Source organism: Bos grunniens, chromosome 20 (assembly GCF_055505025.1).
Source record: "Bos grunniens cultivar Pamir isolate PY7600 chromosome 20, Bosgru_T2T1.0, whole genome shotgun sequence".
Taxonomy (NCBI): Eukaryota; Metazoa; Chordata; class Mammalia; order Artiodactyla; family Bovidae; genus Bos; species Bos grunniens.
This window is the reverse complement of record NC_141184.1, coordinates 11,294,271-11,317,891: the sequence shown is the minus strand read 5'-3', so window position 1 is coordinate 11,317,891 and position 23,621 is coordinate 11,294,271.

The following is a 23,621-nucleotide window of genomic DNA, read 5'->3' as shown; positions in this document are numbered from 1 at the left end:
ATCAGAAGACCACTGTTAATAAGACTCTCATTGTGTGAAGACATTGTTTTGCCTGAAATACTGAAACTTAAAGAAAGCTCCATGTGTACTCTTTTTATAGACTTACTTCTATAAAAATAAGTTCTGGAATTTTCTATAAATCTCCTTGAATGGGCAAAATAGAAAATCTTTACATAAGTAAATGAAATTACCTCCACAGTAAACTCTACCTGGACAAAACCAGATAAAGTTAAAATATTTTGCCACAAGGAAGAATAATATTGCAATGAAGACAGAACTTAGGAAAAGTTGGTTAGTCTATCTGTACCTGGTACTACTGAAACCATTTTTGTCTGCAGAAGGTTGTTCTGACCTGGTTCAGAAAAATGTGTACTTCAGGATGATTAGTAGATATTCCTCATGTAAATCTGGATCTCTAGCAGACTTACTGTGTACCTGCATATCTCACAAAGCCAAGGAACTGTCTTAGAAATGTTAGAATTTGTAGGATGACTTGAAAGTGAAGTCGCTCAGTTGTGTCCGACTCTTTGCGACCCAATGGACACCAGGCTCCTCTGTCCTTGGGATTTTCTAGGCAAGAGTACTGGAGTGGGTTTCCTTTTCCTTCTCCAGGGAACTTCCCAACCCAGGGATGGAACCCAGGTCTCCTGCATTGTAGACAGATGCTTTTCTGTCTGAGCCACCAGGGAAGTCACCAGGATGACTTGAGCAACTGTCAATTCATTAGTTTTTGTCACTTCCAATTTTATGCCTTTTCTTTTAAGTGCTTGTCTAAACTGATCTTGTCTCAACTATCACCTTCCCCTTATGCATCTTAAGTCTATGAATTACAATTTATATGCAAATTTGTGAGCCAGATATTTTATTTATCTGGCCATTTGTCATTAAAATTATGATAGTTTCAGAAAATTTCTAGCACAGCAGCAATTGTAAGAAGTTTTTGGGATATTTTGGTTATCTACCCTAAAAATAAAACCCAGTTCAACTGAATAAAGAATAGCTCATTCCTGAAAGGGCTTCCCTGGTGGCTCAGATGGTAAAAAGTCTGCCTGAAATGCAGGAGACTCCGGTTTCTGGAGAAGGACATGGCAACCCACTCCAGTATTCTTGCCTAGAGAATCCATCGACAGACATGGGGTCGCAAAGAGTTGGACACGACTGAGTGACTAACACTTTCACTTCACTTTCATTCCCCAAAATTTAAGATGGATTTGGCCATATTCTCATTTATTTATCAAAAATAGTCCTTTGCTTTGATTCTGCTTTGAAAATGACTATTTTCGATAAATAAAAGAGAACATGGTCAAGTCCATTTCTGCTATGTATAAAATAGAAAATGAGAACATACTTTACATCACAGGAAACCCTACTTAATGCACTGTGGTGACCTGAATGGGAAGGAAGTACAAAAGGACTTGTAATACCTAAAGCTGATTTGTTTTAGTGTACAGTAGAAGCTAACACCATTCTAAAGCAACTCTACTCCAACAAAAATTAATTAAAAAATAGTCCTTTGATTCATGGGCTATGACTTTATACACTTCACAGTTAGGACACAGAGAATAAACCTTTTTATCCTGTGCTCCAGTCACCTAAGTACGTCTGGCATATAATGGTAATAAATTTCTGTCAATATGGCAGTAGGGAATGCCTTCACTCTCTTGTAACTCACACACACGTGGAGAGAGAGATGCTTGATCAGATAAAACAAAATAAAAAAACATATGCATTTCTATATTAATAAATTCCTGGCTTTAGGATTCTTGAGTCAGCCACAAACAAGAAACATATGGCATACTAAAATTAAGAGATTTTGAAGAGGTATTACTAAAATGATTGATTTTGTAGATTTGGATAAATGGTGGCTAATTCACACTAGATCTTGCAGTATCCTGGACTGGTCAGTCGGGCTGTTAGTAACTCTACATCTGAAGACTGAAGACCCTGGACGCAGAAAATGGAGAAGGTTTTGTGAAAGGACTACTTGACAGGCTGTGGGATATTATACTACACTTGCAGCCAACTAGAAGAAGGCAGCTTTGTAGAGGAGCATCCAGGGTTACAATCCATCACACTGACCTTACCCTTCTCTCCCCATTTAGTTGTTGGTGCTTCTAATTGACCAAATGCAAAAACAAGGCAGGAGGCAAGGAAGAGCCTTGATGATATCAAAACCGGTCAGCTTCCTTGATATTGTGAGCAAGTGAAGAGTGGAGAGTCTAGCTAGAGGGCTGAGTACAATATCAAAATGTTCAGTAGAACTGAGATAAGCTTTTTCAAGATAGGAATTTGGAAGAAAGTAGCCCTATTCTTTAAAGAAGATTTTTTTTTTTTTCTCTTTGACCCAAGGGAGAATCAACAGAGCTTATTTCCCTGTTTTCCAAAGCTCTGACTTGGAAAAGTTAATCTGCAAGTAAATCAATGAATGGCTGAAAGTAAATAAATGGATGAATAAATAAAGCTTTGACACATTTGAACATGGGGTCTCAATTTATATATGTGCAACAAACACACTGGCAGGTATCCCTAGATTACTAAAGCCATAGGAAAACTCCATGGAGGGACTTACATAAATCAGACAGCACAAACATTTCTGCTGAAATGAGGCCACAATAAAAAAGATCACTATTATTTATTATTCCTCAAAATCTGATATGTTCTGGGAAGTTCGTTGTTGTTGTTTTTTTATTAATTAGTGACAGTATATTAGCTTCTGAACTCATAGTTTGTCTCTTTGGGACTTTATTAGGTGCTAAGATCTAGTTAAAGAAAATATTTTTAAATAAATTTAAAAGTCTCAACCATCAGTAACCAAAAGTAGAGGAAATATTAGCTTTAACTAAAGAGACAAGGATTAAAATGGAATAAACTGTAATTTTCAATAATACTACATATGCAACTTCCAAATAGCAACCAAAACCTTGTCCCTATGCTTTCAAAGTACACAAATGTTTGCATGTATCATTTTTCTAGATATTTTAATATTATACCAAAATTGCATTATTAAATATCCACGTTATTTTATATCTGATTTTTAGTGAGATGAGAAATTGGTCTTTTTTTGCTTTGGAGTTTTGAACATATTTCAAATTTATTAAATATTAAATAAAAGGATATCCTTGTTTCCTTACATACACTGGTAGATTTTTTTTTCAACATACTACTGAGGGCCTATTTCAAAATATATAACTTTGGATAAATGGATCATCAATCATTATGCCCATTTGCATTATTCATGGCAACCAGTATGCATTACATTGTTAATATTTTCCTCTAGTTCCACATTATTGTGAAAAACCAATAGATGGCAGTGAAATTAACTGTAAAAAAAGCTTTTGATTCTGTCAAAAATGATCTACTCATCAATCTAGTTAAAAATCATTTAGGCTCTGATACAACTTAGTGGATTTCCAAATGATAGAAAGATTATGCTAAAGAGGAGCTCAATGTCAATCTAAAATAGAAACAGCAATTATAATAGCATTTTGTCATTTTTATCAATAACAATAATGGGATTTTTTTTTCAATAAGGACACAGCTATCATTAGTTCGGGAGGGTTCTATAGCATTTCAAGTTTCTGTAGCTGAAATAATTGTGACTGAGTCTTAAAGTTAGGCTGTTAAGAGGTAGTGGACCTGTGCACAGAAAGAACTGAAGCTCACCCTCATTCCAGTTCCGATCCCAGACAAAATACTGCAGTGCATCAAGGAATCACATTAACTTGGTGATTCTGATCATCTGGAGACACATAGGACATTAAAGGCAAGGTCCAGTTAAATGTAAGATGGCTCAGACAACTTAGAATTTGCCCTGCAGGAGACCCGAGTTCCATCCCTGGATTGGGAAGATCCCTTGGAGAAGAGAATGGCTATCCACTCTACTATTCTTGCCTGGAGAACTCCATGGACAGAGAAGCCTGGTGACTACAGTCCATGGTGTTGTAAAGAGTCAGACATGACTGAGAGACTAACACACACCCACATGCTATCTTATTATAACTGCTTCTCAGTAATCTTTTAACTTGGTCATTGTTGTGCTTGATATTATATATCATGAGTATAGCCGAGAAGGCAATGGCACCCCACTCCGGTACTCTTGCCTGGAAAATCCCATGGACGGGGGAGCCTGGTAGGCTGCAGTCCACGGGGTTGCAAAGAGTTGGACATGACTGAGCGACTTCACTTTCTCTTTTCACTTTCATAAATTGGAGAAGGAAATGGCAACCCACTCCAGTGTTCTTGCCTGGAGAATCCCAGGGATGGGGGAGCCTGGTGGGCTGCCGTCTATGGGGTTGCACAGAGTCAGACACAACTGAAGCGACTTAGCAGCAGCAGCAACAGCATAGGGGGGAAGTGACAAACACAGCATTATTGGTAGAGTATGTACAGGAAAAAGGCATCCTCAGTTGTAAGCAATATTGTTTGGAAAGAGAGATGAAGAAGTGAATCCAATTTCTACCAAGAAATGGGTAAAGATGTGGCACATATATGCAATAGAATATTCAGATCAGATCAGTCGCTCAGTCGTGTCCAACTCTTTGTGACCCCATGAATCGCAGCACGCCAGGCCTCCCTGTACATCACCAACTCCCGGAGTACACTGAGACTCATGTCCATTGAGTCAGTGATGCCATCCAGCCATCTCATCCTCTGTTGTCCCCTTTTCCTCCTGCCACCAATCCCTCCCAGCATCAGAGTCTTTTCCAATGAGTCAACTCTTCCCATGAGGTGGCCAAAATACTGGAGTTTCAGCTTTAGCATCATTCCTTCCAAAGAAATCCCAGGGCTGCTCTCCTTCAGAATGGACTGGTTGGATCTCCTTGCAGTCCAAGGGACTCTCAAGAGTCTTCTCCAACACCACAGTTCAAAAGCATCAACTCTTCTGTGCTCATCCATAAAAAAGAACAAAATAAAGCTATTTGGAGCAACATGGATAGACCTAGAGATTGCATCCTGAGTGAAGTCAATCAGACAAAGACAAATATTGTATGATATTGCTTATATGTGGGATCTAAAAAAACGGTATAAAGGAAATTATTTAAAAGAGAGAAACAGAGTCACAGACATGGAAAACAAACTTATAGTTATCAAGGAGGAAAGAAAGGAGAGGGGAGGAGGATAAATTGAGAGATTGAGGTTGACATATACCCACCACTTTATGTAAAATCGATAGCCAAACAGAACCTACTGTACAGCACTGGGAACTGAATTCAACACTATGTAATGACCTATATGGGAATAGAATCTAAAAAATGTGGCTATAAGTATAACTGACTCATTTTGCTATTCAGCAGAAACTAATACAACATTATAAATCAACTATACTCCAACAAAATTTAATTTTAAAAAGAAAACAAATGAGTAAGATTGAGTATGAGGAAGTGTTGTCATGTCCTATATAAGAGAGATACAATATGACCAGCAGTGTAGCTGGGGACATATTGCCTTTATCTGCACAGAGCATTGAAGGAATGGTTGCTAAACATGAAAGAAATCGGGGAAATGAAAACATTGGAGAGGCAGTTAATTGTGTCTTTGACTTGATGGGTGGAACCCAGACAGTCTAACTGTTGCCAGTGAATTTAAGGTTCTTTCTTCATCAAGAAAGAATTCAGAGACAATGCAGAGAGGAGGGAACCTGGGTCTCCCACACTGCAGGCAGATTCTTTACCATCTGAATCACCTGGGAAGTCCAGGAAAGTAAAGTGAAAATTTATTTAAGCAAGGATACAGTCTCAGAAGGTTTTCCAGGTGGCACAGTGATAAAGAATCTGCCTGCCAATGCTGGAGACACTAGAGACATGGATTCAATCCCTGGGTCAGGAAGATTCCCTGGAGGAGGGACTGGAAACCCACTCCAATATTCTTGCCTGGAGAATCTCATGGACAGATGAGGCTGGCAGGCTACAGTCCATAGGGTTTCAAAGAGTTGGACAGGACTGAGATGACTGAGCATGCATATACACTCTCTGGAGAGTGGGCAGACAGGTAAGGAGCTGCTGCCCAGACAAGCGGGTTATGAGAAGAGTACAAACGAAGTGGTGGAATATTCACTTGGGAAGGAAGAGTTTGGGGGTCATCTTCTTCCTAGCTCCATTTTCCTGAGGGGAGGAGGGATTTTGTCCCTATTAAGCTTAGATCAGAAGTGTCATGGCATCAGCGCATGATAAGCACTTCTAATCTGCAAGGCTAATCTTATTATAATGAGAGCTCAGTGAACAAAAGGTTACACTCAGACACAGGAGATTCCCACCTTTAACCACCTTTCTTTGTCTGGCTCTGTTGTTGTTGTTGTTCAGTGGCTCAGCCTTATCTCTTTGTGACCCTTTGAGACCAACCTGCATCTTGACACTAGTCATGTTCCAGCAGGTAGGTAACTAGGTATGAGCAGAGAAGTAGGGGTAGGGGTCAGGGGGCAGGAAATCACATATCTTATAAAGAGTGGGGGTCCATACGCAGACAAAAGAAAGCAGGGACCTTCAGACTGACAGGAGAACACACACCTTGGGTGATAAGGGTTCAAGTAGCAGCCAAAGTAGGCTTCCCTGGTGGCTCAGACAGTGATGAATCTGCCTGCAATGTGGGAAACCCAGATTTGATTCCTGGGATTGGAAGATGCCCTGGAGAAGGGAATAAAATCCGCTCCAGTATTTTCGCCTGGAGAATTCCATGGTTAGAGGAGCCTGATGGGCTATACAGTCCATGGGGGTCTTAAAGAGTCAGACACTAGACTGGTGATTCACGCTCTAAAAACCCTGAGCTCCCAGAAAGGTTTTGGCAAAGCATTTTTAAAAGCCAGGTGAGGGAATTGGGAAGCAGGGTGTGTGATCAGTTCTCCTGTACAATTCTCTGATGGGGTGAAGACGAAGCAGCTGAATGGAGTCAAAGGGGTTAACATTTTCAGTTCTCAGGCTCCAGAACACCTGTGGCTATGTGGTCATCAGGCAGTAAACATATCCACTTGAGGAGAAGTTTTTTACATCTCCAAAATAACTCAGGAAATGTGCATTAAACTCCATTATCTAGGTACCTCAGAGAGGCCCTAAAGCAGAGGATGGGGTGCGTCTGTGCCCAGGAAGGCCCAGTGGGGTTGTGCTCACTTATAGAACTTCATATAGGCTGACCATTATTTATGTTTCCATTATATATTTTCATTATTTATGTTTCCCTGAATAGTTATAATACTTCCCAAGCACAGAGTAGGACTTTTTTCCCCATACTTTATGTCTGTATGTTGACTGAGGGAATGTGAGTGAAAATAAAGTGTGCTAGTTTTTATTTATTTATTTATTTTCAGAGCTCTAACAGTGAGTTTGAGGTTGGCCACATCCTCTTCCCTTCCCGCTGGTGGGGAAAAGTGAAAGCTTGTGGAGATGCCTGCAGCTACCTGGGTCCCTGGCTGACCACAATGAGCAGCGCCCCCTGCTGCCCATGTTAGAGAGGCTGCCCAAGTTAAAAGAGTCACTCGTTTCAGATTTGGAGGTCACATCCTAATGTAGCCCATCTCAATTGGCTACAGGGTCCGCAAAATGTAGCCCATCTCAATTGGCCTAGGGTCCCACCTTTGAATGGGCTTCCCAGGTGGTTCATTGGGAAAGGATCTGCCTGCCAATGCAGGGACACAGGTTCCATCCCTGGGTCAGGAAGATCCCCTAGAGGAGGAAATGGCAACCCACTCCAGTTTTCTTACCTGGGAAATGTCATGGACAGAGGAGTCTGGTGGGCTATAGTCCATGGGGTCACAAAGAGTCAGACCCAACTTAGCGATTGAGCACATACACACCCTCCTCTTATGCAAGAATTTCTAGAAAGTGTGCACCACTAAAAAGAGACAGTAAATAAAAAATAAAGATCTGTGACCCCCAAAACAGAAGATCCAACTGAAGAGCATGGTAGTGAATACCAGGTCAAGAGACCAAGTCGTATTAAAAGGGTGACATCTATGGTGAGGGAGTTTCTTCAAAACAAAACAACACTGACAAATCTTTTAGAATGTGTAAATATATGGACAGTAATTTCTAGGTGACTGACAATTATCTCAAAGTATTTAGTGAAAATGTTAGTTGCTCAGTTGTGTCTGACTCTTTGTGACCCCACGGACTGTAGCTTACCAAGCTCCTCTGTCTGTGGGATTCTCTAGGCAAGAATACTGTAATCAGTTGCCATTACTTCTCCAGACGATCTTCCCAAGCCAGGGACCGAACCTGGGTCTCCTGCATTGCAGGCAGATTCTTTACCATAGCAACAGTTATATGCAAAAAAAAAAAAAAAAAAAATTAAAGCAAAATTATTGTTAATTAAAGGCAAAACAAAGTTATACCAAAAAGAAAGCAATCATTCTAGACCACTTGTGCCAACCTAGACTGTGGTATTCGGGATAAAAGTATTGCAAAGTGATAAAAGGACAATATAAAATAATGGAGCCAAAATTTATGTGAATACAGAAAACACAGATGAGAATGCTTTTGTAAATGAGAGAAATCCTTTAGCAGATAGACAAAAAACCAAAAGACATACACTGTCTAAAACTGGTAATGTAAGAATAAATCATTAACATATAGCCTAAAATAGAGGGGTTAGAATAAAGAAGTGAAATCACTATTTCCAGGGAACAGGTTGGGTTTGGGCATGGGCATGTGAATTACAATAAAGAACTGATATTTTCCACATCCAGCTTCCCAGGTGGCTCAATGTTAAAGGATCTGCCTACCAATGCAGGAGACACAAGTTCTATCCCTGGGTCAGGAAAATGCCCTGGAGGAGGGCATGGCAACCGACTCCAGTATTCTTGCCTGGGAAACCCCAGGGACAGGAAAACTTTGTGGGCTACAGTCCATAGGGTCACAAAGAGTTGAACTCAACTGAAGCAACTTAGCACATGCAAGCACGTTTTCCAAATAATACTTTTATTATTATATGACTTTTTAAAGTTCAATGTACATATTATGCTAAAACTCTTAGTCTGACATTTAAATTGTTAGTGACATTTCTGCAATTTGTACAGGCTGTAAACTTGTTGGCTGCAGAATTTTGGCATAACCAAAAGCACATCTGGAAGTTACATTTCTCAATAAGCTAAAAATAGGACACAGGGCTAACCTAAGTGTGTAGCAATTCTCTAAGAAGGATGGATTAAAGTGTTCCTAAGACCACTGAAATGTCTACAATTTAAACAACCTGAGACATCTCTTAATCTCCTGCTGTCCTAGAACTCTTGAGATTTCCCAGGTCCTGTGTGTCACATGGGTGGAGGATTAATCCACTCACAATTTCTTGGAAGAACATTATCAAAAGTCATTTATAGATATTTACATTTTTGTAAAATGTCAGTGCAAAGACTTTCTAAATACCTGCCACATGTCATCATAGTCGACCATAAACAATCAAAATTACATCTTAAACTCATTTCCCCCCTAGTGCAATGTTTCTCTTGTCAGTTGAATTGTTTACCATGCCAGCTGTAGGGATGTCAATATTTGAAAGGTAAATATATATTTTATAAATGAACCTTTTGGAACTACTTCTAAAGGCTAATCAAGATTTATTCAGTTCCATAAATAAATTTCTGTTATTTCCACATCAAGATTTCTGAAATCACTTACAGACCTTAACACATGCAATGTTTTTATGGGTGTTGAAAATGTTGTTCAAATGTTGTACAAATGACAAGACCCATAAACCACTGTTTCAAGCATCATTCAAATGAATGACAAGAATGGAGAGGAGGCAGTAACTACTCCAGATCAAGACAACAGTGAATCTTCCCTTTGAAACTATTACAGGGGTCAAGTGTAAGTAACTGTGTTTGAAGCAGAGGGACTACAAAGGCATAGAGCAGTAGAAAGGGTTGCCCTTGGAATAATATTCACTTAACTGGGAGGGGTTCACTAAGGCCAGAGTAAATAACATATGAGTTGAAGAGTCCCAGGGTAAAAATTACACAAGTGACTGATGCCCAGTGTAATTTGTATATGACAACTCATTGAATTGGGACCAGACCATAATGCATTATTGGAAAAAGAAATCCACAGGAATTTTGAGAAAAGAAGTGATGCAATAAGATTTATTTTAGGAAAAATATATGCTGGGGCAATGATGAGAAAAGAGTAACTATGTGAAATAGGGCTTTCCTGGTGGCTCAGTGGTGAAGAATCTGCTTGCCAATGCAGGAGACACAGAAGATGCGAGTTTGGTCCCTGGGGTCAGGAAGACCCTCTGGATTAAGAAATGGCCACCCACTCCAGTATTCTTGCCTGAAAATGCTCATGGACAGAGGAACTTGACAGGCTGCAGTCCATGGGGTCTCAAAGAGTTGGACATGACTGAAAACACAGAGACATGCATGTGGAGTAACAGATGTCTCAAAGGAAAACAAACTTGCAAATCACTGCAAACAAAGTTAATAATGAGATGGCTCAGATGGTAAAGAATCTGCCTGCAATGCAAGAGACCTGGGTTCGATCTCTGAGTTGGAAAGATCCCCTAGAGAAGGAAAGGGCTACCCATTCCAGTATTCTGGCCTTGAGAAACCCATGAATGGTGGTCCATGGGGTCACAGAGTCAGACATGACTGAGCGTCTTTCACTTTCATAGCACAATCAGTGAAGGTAAGAATGACTACCAATATCATAGAGATAAAAAGAGAAGTAGCTGGAAACTAAAATGCCCTATGGTAAAAATCAAAGATGTATTTTTTGGTAATTGAGTTAAATCTCCAAACAGTAAAATGTTTATCAAATATTTATGAAAATCACAGTTTTAATTTTGACTTTGAGAATAATTCCAGAAGCTGCATATATTGCTTATCACTGAGAGATTAGTATTCTGATATTCTAATCTTTAAGTATTCTTATTTGTAAAAGAATATTTAAAGGTGATTTAAAATAAGAATTTCTATTTAAGGAAAAATTTTGCATTTTTTCAAATTGAAATATATCTTTAATGATGTTGCCATGTAAGTTAATAGTGTTGTGTTTCTCTATAATTAAAAATTTTAAGTCCTATTTTCATAAGGCTGTAATGAGTATGATTAGTAAATAAATGTAACAATATATATTATTATTTTTGTTTAAAAATTGAATTTTAAAGATATCAAAATAATTGGAAATATGTAAAATATAAAACTTTAAAATATATATTTATCTATGTACATCCCTTTTCCTATACTATTTTTTTTTTGTGAAAGTCTATATTTATCTGGTATCTTTTCCTCTGTCTGAAGAGCTACATTCAATAAGTACAAGATTTTTCGTACTGCAGGCAGATCTGTGGGAGATGAATCCCTCGGTTTTTTTTTTTTTTTTCCTAAGTCTAAAAAAGTCTTTTATTTTATCCTCATTTTAAACTATTTTCTTCCTGCTGGATGTAGAAGTCTGAGATGAAAGATTTCATTTTCTTTCAGTGTGTTAAAGACTTTGCTCCCCTTTCTCTTTTTGATTGCACTGTTTTTGATGAGTAATCTGCTGACATTTATTTTTGTTTCTCACATACATTATGTGTCTTTTGACTTACGTTAAGATTTTATTTTTATCCGTGGTTTTGAAAAATCTTACTATTTTCCCCTTCATTATAATTTTCTTCCTCTTTTTCTCTTCCTTCACTTCCTTCATCTCCTCCTGCTTCTTGTACCCAAGAATCACTTTACTGCTTGGCTCAAAGAATTTATAATTTTCACTCAAATGAGGGAAACTTTCAGCTGTTATTTCTCCAGTTATTGTTCTCCCCTCTCTCTTGGGTATGCCAGTTATTTTTTATCACACTTAATGAAGTTTTTCCACATTCACTGATTTTCTACCTCCTATTTTTCTTTATGTCTTGTTATATGGGTTCCAGCTGTGACGTCTTCATTGTCTTCTTCTGCAATGTTAAATATGCCATTAATCCTATCCAGTTTATTTTTCATCCCAAACGTTGAGATTTTAATTTCTAGAAGCTTGATTCAAGTTTATTTATAATGAACATGTCTATATTTAACACCTGAGCATATGAAATGGAGTAATAATACCTTTCTATTTCCTTTGTTTTCTAATCCTAATATCTGTCATTTCCAGGACTGCTTCAACTGATTGAATTTTTTTTTATTATCCTGGTCATATTTTCCTGTTTCTTTGCCTGTTTTTTAAATTTTGATTGGTTGTCACATATTACAAATTTTATTTTCTTGAATGCTAAGTAAGTCTGTTGTTTTTCAGTTGCTCAGTCAGGTCCTACTCTTTGCAACTCCATGGACTGTAGCACACCAGACATCTCTGTCCCCCACTGTCTCCCATGGTTGCTCAAATTCATATCCATCGAGTCAGTGATGCTATCTAACCATCTCATCCTCTGCTCCCCTCTTCTCCTTTTGCCTTCAATCTTTCCCAGCACCAGAGTCTTTTCCAGTAAGTCAGCTCTTCACATCAAATGGCCAAATATCAGAGCTTCAGCTTCATCAGAAGTCCTTTCAAAGAATGTTCAGTGTTGATTTGCCTTACTGTTGACTGGTTTGATCTCCTTGCAGTCCAAGGGACTCTTTTTTTTTATTATTTTATTTTATTTTTAAACTTTACATAATTGTATTAGTTTTGCCAAACATCAAAATGAATCCGCCACAGGTATACATGTGCTCCCCATCCTGAACCCTCCTCCCTCCTCCCTCCCCATACCATCCCTCTGGGTCGTCCCAGTGCACTAACCCCAAGCATCCAGTATCGTGCATTGAACCTGGACTGGCAACTCGTTTCTTACATGATATTTTACATGTTTCAATGTCATTCTCCCAAATCTTCCCAACCTCTCCCTCTCCCACAGAGTCCATAAGACTGTTCTATACATCAGTGTCTCTTTTGCTGTCTCATACACCGGGTTATTGTTACCATCTTTCTAAATTCCATATATATGTGTTAGTATACTGCATTGGTGTTTAAGCTTCTTGTTTAGCACCACAATTTGAAAGCATCTTTTGTGCTCAGCCTTCTTTATGGTCCAACTCTCACATCTGTACATGACTACTAGAAAAATCATAGCTTTGACTAGACAGATCTTTGTTGGCAAAGTGATATCACTGCTTTTTTAATACATTGTCTAGGTTTGTCATAGCTTTTCTTCCAAGGAGCAAGTGTCTTAATTTCATTGCAGCAGTTACCATCCAAGGAGATATTGGAGGCCAAGAAAATAAAATCTGTCAGTGCTTCCACTTTTTTCAATTCTATTTGCCATGAAGGGTTGGGACTAGATGTCATGATCTTAGTTTTGAATAAGTTTACATACATTGCACAAGATCAGTTTTCATTCCAATCCCAAAGAAGGGCAATGCCAAAGAAAATTCAAACTACTGCACAATTGCACTCATCTCACACACCAGCAAAGTAATGCTCAAAATTCTCCAAGCCAGGATTCAACAGTACATGAACTGTGAACTTCCAGATGTTCAAGCTGGAGGCAGAGCCACCAGCGATCAAGTTGCCAACATCTATTGGATCATATAAAAAGCAAGAAAATTCCAGAAAAACATCTACTTCTGCTTTATCGATTACACCAAAGCTGTTGACTGTGTAGAATCCAACAAATTGTGGAAAATTCTTCAAGAGATGGGAATACCAGACCACCTGACCTGCATCCTGAGAAATCTGTATTCAGGTCAAGAAGCAACAATTAGAATCAGACATGGAACAACAGACTGATTCCTAATGGGGAAAGGAGTATGTCAAGGCTGTATATTGTCACCCTGCTTATTTAACTGATATGCAGAGTACATCATGTGAAATGCTGGGCTGGATGAAGCACTAGCTGAAAACAAGATTGCCAGGAGAAATATCAATAACCTCAGATATGCAGGTGACACCACTCTATGGCAGAAAGTGAAGAGGAACTAAAAAGCTTCTTGTTGAAAGTGAAAGAGGAGAGTGAAAAAGTTGGCTTAAAGCTCACCATTCAGAAAACGAAGATCATGGCATCTGGTCCCATCACTTCATGGGAAATAGATGGGGAAACAGTGGAAACAGTGGCTGACTTTATTTTGGGGGGCTCCAAAATCACTGCAGATGGTGGTTGCAGTCATGAAATTAAAAGACACTTGCTCCTTGGAAGGAAAGTTATGACCAACCTAGATAGCATATTCAAAAACAGAGACATTACTTTGCCAACAAAGGTCCATCTAGTCATGGCTATGGTTTTTCCAGCAGTCATGTATGGATGTGAGAGTTGGACTGTGAAGAAAGCTGAAGAATTGATGCTTTTGAACTGTGTTGTTGGAGAAGACTCTTGAGAGTCCCTTGGACTGCAAGGAGATTCAACCAGTCCATTCTAAAGGAGATCAGTCCTGGGTGTTCATTGGAAGGACTGATGTTGAAGCCGAAACTCCAATACTTTGGCCACCTCATGCGAAGAGTTGACTCACTGGAAAAGACTCTGATGCTGGGAAGGATTGGGGGCAGGAGGAGAAGGGGATGACAGAGGATGAGATGGCTGGATGGCATCACCAACTCGATGGACATGAGTTTGAGTAAACTCCAGGAGTTGGTGATGAACAGGGAGACCTGGTGTGCTGTGATTCATGGGGTTGCAAAGAGTCAGACATGACTGAGCAACTGAACTAAACTGAACTGAACTGATGAAAGTGAAAGAAGAGAGTGAAAAAGCTGGCTTAAAACTTAAGATTCAAAAAACTAAGATCACGGCATCTGGACCCATAACTTCATGGCAAATAGATGGGAAACAATGGAAACAGTGAGAGACTTTATTTTGGGGGGCTTCAAAATCACTGCATATGGTGACTGCAGCCATAAAATTAAAAGATGCTTGCTCCTTGGAAGAAAAGCTATGACCAACCTAGAGAGCATATTAAAAAGCATAGATATTACTTTAGCAACAAAGGTCTGGCTAGTCAAATGTATCGTTTTTCCAGCAGTTGTGTATGGATGTGAGAGTTGGACTATAAACAAAGCTGAGCACTGAAGAATTGATGCTTTTGAACTGTGGTATTGGAGAAGACTCTTGAGAGTCCCTTGAATTGCAAGGAGATCCAACCAGTCCATCCTAAAGGAAATCAGTCCTGAATATTCACTGGAAGGACTGGTGTTGAACCTGAAACACCAGTACTTTGGCCACGTGATGTAAACAACTGACTCATTGGAAAAGACCCTGACGCTGGGAATGATTGAAGGCAGGAGGAGAAGGGGACGACAGAGGATGAGATGGTTGGCTGGCATCACCAACTCAATGGGCATGAGTTTGAGCAAGCTCCAGGAGCTCATAGACAGGGAAGCCTGGAGTGCTGCATCAATGGGGTCACAAGAGTCAGACATGACTGAGCAACTGAACTGAACCGACATATTCATATGTGCAAATATGTTGCTTTAGCTTTTCTCTGAGATAAATTTAAGGCACTTGATCACTTCTTATCTTGCTTTTATAAATTTTAGGTGAGAAGTGGATAATTTTTAGTCTAGTTCTTAATTATTATGCACCTCCAAGCCCGTGGTTTTCTCTAATGCTTTCAAAAGTTTCCTCACATATAAATGTATCAGTCAGTAACCCACTGAACACTGATAGGAGTGGGACCCTGCATATCTCAACAGTCCTCTGGTACTCTATTTTATACAGCTGCCTTGGTCTTCCTGGAATCTCAGCTCAATTTCCTCAACTAAGAAGTCTGCATGACTCCATTTAGGTTATCCCTTCAGTACTGTTAGTAAAGATCATATGAAGTGTGTTTGGATGCTCCTGTTGTGTCCAACTCTTTGCAACTCCATGGACTGTAGCCTGACCATCTCCTCTGTCCATGAAATTTTCTAGGCAAGAATACTGGTGTGGATTGCCATTTCCAATTCCAGAGGATCTTCTCAACTCAGAGATTGAAACTGCATCTCACGTCTCCTGCATTGGTAGGCAGATTCATTTACTACCCTGCCATCTGGGATGCCCCAAAGATCATATGAAAGAGAATCAATTTTAAGTAAATCTTATTTTTGATGGGATAGTAATATTTTGTTTGTTTCTTTTTGCAAGCATAGTGGTCTCTATTGAGTGTTTTCTATTTAACACAGCTACCTTAGCTAGTGGGGATTTGGAATTTGGCTGGCATTTGTGAGCTCTGGGAGTTGTTTGGGTTATGGTTGCTTCGTAATTCTTGTTCAGGATTTGCTTAGCCTTCCCTTACAGGATTTCACTTTATGCATGCCAAAGGCTCAAGGCCAGACTGACGTAGATTATTAGAACTCTCGATTGCTCAGTTTTATTTGAGTCCCTCCTCTGTCAGCCATTATGTAGATATTTCTACAGCCTAAGACTCTGGGGAAACATGGAACTCATTTTATTAATGTCCCATATCTTAAGAATCCCAGCAGTGCACTGTCTCTTGTCTGATTTCAGAAAGAAAGTTTCTGATATATTTTGTAATTTTGAGGGTGTTTAGAAGTGTGATTCTGAACCCTATTGCATACTCAGAACTGGAGGCTACATTTATCTGTTTATCACTTTTGTAAGATATACTGGTAGTACAATCATGTGGTACTCAATCGTAACTCTATGTATATTCCTCATTATTCTGTTAGGGATATCCATAATATTGAAAATTATCATATAAGGAAAAAACTGTTTAGTATTACATGCAGAAGAGTCCTTTCAGCTCCTGATTACAAAAAAGAAAAACTGTCTATAATGAATCACAGAAGTAAATGATTGTTAAACACACACACATACACACATAGACACACATAGATGAGTCCTTGGAACCAGTGTGTATAACCCAAAAGCATATTTCTAATCATATATGATGAAATTATTAGTATATAAAATGTTTGATAGTCCCATGCCCTTTCTCTTGGTAAGAATATAAACTCATATAGAATCAAATACAAAAATGATTTTTTTTTAAATTATATCAAAAGAGATTTGAGTATTTTGAAGGAATTGTATATCATATTTTCTGTAGTGATATGACATTTATGCGGAAGAATCATTTTTAAAATTGAAATACCTGAAGGACTTAGGAGATTGTTATTGTGTTATATCATTTGCTAGACAAATTGTACACCATAAAATAAACTTTTGTAGTGAAGAAGTATTCAGGTTGTTTAAAATAAAATATTAGTGTTCATTTTGTGAAATTTAATTTTGTTAAAAATGTTAAAATAACCAACAAGGAAAATAAACACAGGAATTGACTAGTGGATAAAATAAAAACACTTAAATAGATAAAAAGTTCTAAAAATGAAGAGTACTTTCCGTTAAGAGGAAACATTCCCCAAACTAAAATGTATAACCCTAAAATAAAATTTTCAGGAACAAAATGCAAATGAATCTAGAGGAAAATAAAGCTTTGTGGATATCCAGCAATAGTGATTATCAGAAAATATCACTGAAATATAAAGAATGATATATCAAAACTATAATAATAATTCCAAAAATATGTAAAAATTAAGTGATTTCATGTCTGAGAGGAAATATGAATTAATTTTTGGATCCATGAAAGCCAAACACCCCATTTCTCTATCCCAGTATTGACCACCTACCTTGATACAATTCCAAGTGTCAATATCTCAGAATTGGCAAAATCCCAAGGAAAAAGAAGCTTCAAATCATTCAAGCTCTCTGTGGTTCTCCCCACTCCAGCATCATAGTCTCTTGGTCTTTTGTGGTTAATTCTGTGAAATATTTGATTGGATGATACTTTTATCTAAACATTTATTGACAGACAAAATCGTAAAGAAAAACAAAGCACAAATCACAAGAATACTGCTGTAAGAAATTTTTTTGCAAAATCATGATAACCATGCAATCATCACTGAAATGGATAACAATGGCAACAGTAAATCATTTTTGGATCTCCTTTCTCCTTTTGTCCTTCTTTAGCTCTTTTCAGGGAACTAAAATTTCTTCAAATAAAGAGAAATGTAATGTATCTATTGGTAACTATAATAGGAGCTAGAGGCTTCTCTGTTGGATCAGAGGGTAAAGAATCTGCCCTGCAATGTGGGAGACATGGGTTCTATCTCTGGGTCAAAAAGTTCCCCTGGAGAAGAGAATGGCAACCCACTCCAGTATTCTGCCCTGGAGAATTCCACGGACATAGGCTACAGTCCTTGGAGTCACAAAAAGTCAGACATGACTGAGCAACTAACACATAAAGGAGCTAGTTTGATGACAAGTCACCAGACACAATTTTGTGCCACCTATCAGAGAGACTGCTGGGTTGATGCTATAATTGCAACACAAACCCACTGTTCTATATTGTGTGTGCATATGTGAACTATCACTCAGCTGTGTAGCCTGCAAGGCTCCTCTGTCCCTGGAATTTTCCAATTTAGAATACTGGAGTGGGTTATCATTCCCTTCTCCAGAAAATCTTTCCCACATAGGGATCAGACCCACATCTCCCGAATCTCTTATATTGATAGGTAGATTCTTTACCACTTGGGATTCAATAACTATATATATACAGAATAACATGTCACACTTTGAACTCCTGATTGCATAAGCATATTTTAAAACGATAAAAATAATCATAGAAAAGTTACTCTTTGAATTTCACACAATACTGCTTAGGGGGAATATTTTATAAACCTCATAATTTTTATAAATATAAATCTTTCTGAAATCAAGGATTAATATTAAGGATAAAAATTTTCAGATTTGAGTGTATTATCATTCAAAATTTGCAGGAAGATACACTAAAAATATTCTTTACTGTCTGAGCACCAGGGAAGCCCCATACTAAAAATATTATAAAAATATTTTACTGCAAACTTAACTAGAAAATCCAAAAAGCTATGTGGATTGCTTGATGTGAAGCTATGGGAAAGTAAAAGCTATTTATGTGAACCTTGGCTACTGTTGCTGTTTGAATTGTGCCTGAACAAAAGCCAAGCATTTTAGAATTTTATATCAGGAAATGAAACTTTCACACAACTCAGTTGTCACAGGTGTGTACTCCTCTCTTCCTGCCAAAGTTCCCTATATTTATGAATTTTAAACTGCACTGTTCTATTGTTTCGTTTCAGCAAGTGAGGATGTTTTTGAGCAGGACAGAGATCTCCAAATTGATGTCCCCATACTTTAGTGAAAACATTCACCTAAAACGAACTACTGTGTGCTTCATATTATTTTTATTTGTTAAATGAAGTGAATACACAGTATAATTTGGCCTTTTTTCTATGCTTTAATTTGTAATATATCCTTCTATGTTGTATAAGATATTGCATTTTTATACCTCTTTAAAACAGATATCCCACAAAATATGCATTGATATTTATTTACTCTTTACTTTTCTATGTGAATTTTGGGGACAGCTTGTCAAGTTTTGTGTGAAATTCTGCTGCTATAGCAAAACATTAAAGATTAATTTGAAGACTGATACACTTTATATACTTTATCTCCATATCCTTAATCATTGTATACATTTATATTTATTCAAGAATCCTATGAAGTTTAAAATGATCTCTTACTCAGTGAATACATCACATAAATATGTACATGGATTCATCTATACTGTCTTTGTTCTCTCATATTATGAGTAGATTATACACTCATTTATATTTCAGATTTGTATATGAGTTATAGATTTCTTAAGTATTGATCTAGAATGCAGTAATCATAGTACAAATTGCTAGTTGATTTATATCGTGTCTAATTTTTTCAGTGTACAATTGCATTATCACTAAATAAAAAGATATTATTTCTTTTCTTCAATTTCAATAATTTTATTTCTTTATGTCATGGGATTGAATTAATCATTGTGCTAAACTGAAGCAATCACAAACAGCATACTTATTTTGCTTTTGACCTAACTGAGAAATTTCTCTAGAGGAAAAAGCTAGTTTTAATTTTCTGATATATATATATATATATATATATATATATATATATATATTATCAGTTTAAACAGTTCAACTCTCTACTTTTCTATGCAACCATTTAAAACAACAAAGCAAATTTAAAATCTATAATTATGCATCCATATATTACATTTTGTTTTCACCAAAAGCCAAATTGCATCTTCAGAAACCAAATTCAAAAATTCATGTATCACTTTAAAAATAATCTGTATAATTAACTTAATTAATTTAATTAATATGCATATACCTACGCATACAGAAGCATCACACTCCTTAGATCACAATTTTTTGCAGTCTTTCCTTGTGTGTATGTGCGTGTGTTTGTGTAACTCTTGGTGAAATAAAGCTGTGGATAAAATTTTAATGAGGATGCTGGAGTTTTTAACTCTCAGTTTTTCAGGTACTGAAATAAATCTGCATTTGTCAGTACTGAATACTAGCTTAGCCGAGTAAGAATATAAAGCATGGCAGAGTTTCCTTTTATCACTTTGAAGATATAATTTTATTGTATGTTGTTTTGTCTCTGACACTCCCAGTCAATTACCAATCTAATTGCAATTTTTTAATAATCTGGTATATTTCTTTAATATCTTTAACAAACATCTTTAAACTTAATGTTGTGTTGTTTTATTTTTGCATTGAGATATGGACTTTTTTAAATTTTATTTTGTATTCAGAACTCATTTTATCCCTTGGATTCACGATTTTTCTTCACATGTGAGTAATTCTCAGCAATTATCCCTTCAAATTCAACTGCTTTGCTCTTTCCCCTTGTGTCTCATTTTAGGAATCTTATTATATGCTTTCTCAAACTGTTAAATGAGTCTTTCATTTAACTTAATTTTTTATATATTTTTTTTTTTTTTTGAATGCTGTTGTATGTGATGAGTGAAAGTTGTTAAGAGTAGATCCTAAGAGTTCTCATCACAAGGAAAAATGTTTTGTCCGTCTTTTTTTTTTTTTTTTTTTTAAATTTTATTTAAAAAAAAAAAATCACATGCTCCCCATATATTTTTAAAATTTTGACATCTGAGCTGTGTTCCTAGAAAAGTCACAGAAGAATTTTAACACTCTCTTATATTTTTCCACACTAGAGTTTTTTTGCATATATCAGTATTTTCATTTATTGAAATAATTATATTTTAAATTATGTCATCTATTTTATCCTTTTATAATCTACTTTTTTAAATTTATACTTATAGCTTTTCCATTTTGTTATTTTTTATTTAATAATCTCTTTTTTTGACATATTAGAAACATATGCCCTAATTTTCTGTTTGTCTTGACCACTTTTTTTTGTATTGAGAATTGTTTACAGACTTATTTTTATGTGACTGTCTCAGCTCTTGTGAGTGATTCAGCTCCCTTCATTCTATAATTGCATTAAAGGCGTAAGAAATTCAGTCTTTAAGTCAACAGACAGCCAACCTCTAATCCCAGATGCAGTCAATTAAAAGTAAACCCTTGAATGTACCCCTATCTCCTGCTTTTTGAAAGTTCTCTTTATACCACTTCACTTTTACAAAAGACCTATGTTAACTACACTTAACTAACCAAAAGAAATCCAAAGAAGATTTTCAATTTTACTAAGACTAGTCAAAAATCAAAAATATCCAGAAGGCATTTGTTTTGCAGCAAACTATTATAGTAGAGTGCACCCCATGCAGCAAGAGTGGCACCTCCAAGCTCCTTCCCTGGGAACTACACTCAACATCTCAGAATCAAGATGCCATATCTTTGAACTGTGTATGTGAGCATCTGTGTTTTACCTAGGTTTATTTTGTGCATCCATCAACAAGATATGTCCTAAGGTAATTGCTTCTTCAGCTCATGCCATTTCAGGATTTCTCTACTTTTGGTTAGTGAGGGAAACCTGTACTTAAAATATCCTAGAAGGACATTGGGTAGCAAAAGACAGTTTTTGGTGCCAAAAGTCAATGTCATTGTCAAGGTTAAAGACAAAATGTATAAGCAAAGTCTAGTATAATATTTAGAAATCCACAAATGAGTATAAATGTGAAAACTAAATTATATTTGGTATTTCTGATTATTTATTTTAGCAAAAGGTTATAGTTATGCAATAGTCCTAAACATTTTAACTATGCACATTTAGTGGAGAGTATTTTTCAGTCATTTCTTGTTTTGATTCGTGTGTTTATTGTTAAATATGTTGTGTGTGATTGCTTGAGAGGATGTTATTATATATGATGGATGATGCCACTTTAGGAAAGCCGGAAAAGTTATTGAGTTGCTACATTTTACATTCTATTTGATGGACTTAAACAGATGATCTATGCAAAGTCTGGTATACAGCTGAAGGGGAAAAGTAGACTAACAGCAAGAAATACCTTGTGTCAGCAGAAGAACATGGAAATAATTAGATAGTAGCCAATTGCATGAAAATGGTGATGCAACTTTAACTCTGTCTAAAGTTCTTAGTCACCTAGAAAATTGCTAACAATGAACTGAAAATCCAGGACAGAATATATACACAACGATAATGGAAACATATAGAAACAACACACAAGCAAAACAAATAGTTTTAGAAGAAAATTCTGACTCTTCAAAGGTTAGATTAATGAGTTCATTGAACAGGCATCAGTTTATGTGTGCTTAGTCACTCAGTCATATCCGACTCTTTCCAACCCCATGGACTATAGCCCGCCAGGCTCCTCTGGCCATTGGGATTCTCCAGACAAGAATACTGGAGTGAGTTGCTATGGTCTCCTCCAGGGGATTTTTCCAACCCAGGGATTGAGCCCTGGTCTCCTGCATTGAAGGTGAATTTTCCACCATCTGAGCCACAAGGGAAGCCCAAGAAGACTGGAGTAGGTAGCCGATCCCTTCTCCAGGGTCTCTTCCCCACCCATGAATTGAAACAGGATCTCCTACATTGCAAACAGATTCTTTACCAGTTGAGCTACCTCCCCAAAGTCATTAAGTTATAGAAGTTTCTTATTAATGAATTTTAATGGGACATAAACACCATTTAGTAAAGTTGTTATTTAACTTCTTTGTTTGTTTCTAGGTTTGTTTAACTTCATTGGTTTGTTTCTAGGTATACAATCTGAGTTTCAATCACAGTAAATCAATAACATTGATGAAAGAAATGGTACTATTCATGCAATTAATAAAAATAAACTAAAGTGAATTTTGAAAGGCACTCAATACTAAGAGGAAAAGGAAGAATTTAATATCAGAAAATATTAAAAAAAAAACTCCCAAATTTCTGCAATATAAAATGCTTAAAATATTATGTAGGACAGTTTTATTCCATATGTGTAGTTAAAAATCACAAAATAACAAGGAAGATTAATTTGAAAGCACTGCCAAAGCTAAAAGTATAGGGAAATAAAGTGTAATTATAATTAATTATTTATTTTGTGATTAGATAACAGTGGCTTGTGTTTAAAAGCATTTACTGTAGATTGCAATACCTTTTTGCTTGAACATAATTTCCTTAGAAATATTGATTTCCCTTGTTCATATATGGAAGTAATCTAGGTAAGTGACCTTTTTATCCAGGAAAAATAAAAGTAAATCATTTAATCTCTCAGCCTAGGATTAACAGAAAGTAGTACTGAGGCAAAGGCTTATTTATTGAAGAATTACAATACATTAGGCAGCATATTAATTAACAGAGACATTACTTAGACAACAAAGGTCCTTCTAGTCAAAGCTATGGTTTTTCCAGTAGTCATGTATGGATGTGAGAGTCGAACTATAAATGAAGCTGAACACTGAAGAATCGATGCTTTTGAACTGTGGTGTTGGAGAAGACTCTTGAGAGTCCTTTGGACTGTAAGT